This window comes from Mandrillus leucophaeus, unplaced genomic scaffold (assembly GCF_000951045.1).
Source record: "Mandrillus leucophaeus isolate KB7577 unplaced genomic scaffold, Mleu.le_1.0 Scaffold20, whole genome shotgun sequence".
Classification (NCBI taxonomy): Eukaryota; Metazoa; Chordata; class Mammalia; order Primates; family Cercopithecidae; genus Mandrillus; species Mandrillus leucophaeus.
The window spans coordinates 2018485-2020073 of NW_012102032.1; the positions used below are offsets into that span (position 1 = coordinate 2018485).

The 1589-nt window shown below is 45.1% G+C and overlaps 1 protein-coding gene across 4 annotated transcripts in view; it reads right to left on the bottom strand.

The window, feature by feature from the left end:
• Positions 1–1589, bottom strand: part of RPS6KB1 (ribosomal protein S6 kinase, 70kDa, polypeptide 1) — a 73092-nt gene that overhangs the window by 65228 nt on the left and 6275 nt on the right. Inside the window, exon 2 of one of the 4 annotated variants that reach the window (XM_011979166.1) lies at positions 1098–1226. The exons of the other annotated variants lie outside the window; for them this stretch is intronic. The gene's annotated coding sequence lies outside the window, so the exon portion shown is untranslated. The remainder of the gene's footprint in view (positions 1–1097; positions 1227–1589) is intronic. 4 annotated transcript variants of the gene reach the window in all.

Here is a 1589-nt window from a genome sequence, read left to right on the forward strand (position 1 = left end):
AAAAAAAAAAAAGAAAGAAAGAAAAGAAAAAGCACACACCTCAATATCCACTTTCTAAACCATGTGATTTTGATTTAGTCTCATTTGATTATGAAAAGAACAGTATTGGCCAGGTACGGTGATTTACACCTTTATAGGTGTAATCCCAGCATTTTGGAAGGCCAAGGCTGGTGGATCATTTGGGGTCAGGAGTTCAAGACCAGCCTGGCCAATACGGTGAAACCCCATCTCTACTAAAAATACAAAAATTAGCCAGGCGTGGTGGCGCATGCCTGTAATCCCAGCTACTCGGGAGGCTGAGGCATGACAATCGCTTGAACTGAGGAGGCTGGGATTGCAGTGAGCTGAGATCACACCATTGCATTCCAGCCTGGGCAATAGAGTGAGACCTAGTCTCAAAACAAAACAAAACAAACAAACAAACATAAAGAACAGTATTATTTTAGGCCACTTAGTTTCTTAAAGTGTTCAAAGTTCTTTATATATACCATCTCAATCTTTTGTCAACAGTAGGGCAGGTGTCAGAGGAAAAAACCGAGGGTGAGGCAAGGGAAAGGAAGCCCCTATGTAATTAGAGCAAACATCTAACATCAGTCATTAACCCATGTATTGAACTAGACATTGGAATTCAGATGCAAAACTACCAAGAGGTTATCAACTGATGATCATTTGGTCCAGGATCAGTGGTTTAGTATGACAACATTTTTGAACTTAAAGTGCAATTTGTCATTTTTTGATAAATGTATCTAGGGAAAAATAAAAGATATTCCATAAAGATTAACAAACCACTAAGCCAGCCAAGGTAAAAGCAAGCTATGCATTAGGAAATACAATTCTAAATTTAGTACCCTAAATTACAGCAAGGAAAGCCCTCATACCACCATTCACAAGTCTCTGTTCAGGCAACTTATTTCTGGCAAGCTAAATCAAGGCTGTCAACACTTTTTTTTTCACCCCAAAATTACATTAATTATTCTGAAAAAAATATAGACATCTTCAACTTGGGGAAAGGTTACAAGTGCCGTGTGTCCTCATAAATGCTTGTTTTAAAAAGTCACACGGAAGGGGGTTTAAAAAAAAAAAGCAAACAAACAAACCCTGGAAGATTGGAAGATGCAGCAGAGCCCCCTTGCTCCCGAAATAAAACTCCTGGTGGCTGTAACAGCAGCGGCAGTGCTACTCCCGACAGAAGTTTTCAGCTGTCACTTCTAACAGCTGAGCGCTTCCTAGGAGAGAAGCGACAGGCCGAGAAGAGAGGTGGTTGTGGGAGGTCTGAAGATTTAATACTTGAAATTCTAGTCTCGAAGGGAAACCCTCCACACTTCACCTGCACTTACGGGACACCCAGCAAGCGCAGCCCCCATCTCCCCAACACACGCTCACGCCACCCGCGCCCCGCCACACTCAAGTCCAGCAGCTCGAGGAATCGACCACGCGTCCGTTCTCTTTCCCCCTTCAGACTGTTCGGGGCTGCGCTGACCTAGGGCTAAGGGTGCGACCTGCACCTGCGAGCCCCGCAGAGGCCTCACACCTAGGGCCATGTCCGCCCCGCCCGCTCCCCTGTCTCGGGCCGCGCGACCCTCAGCTCC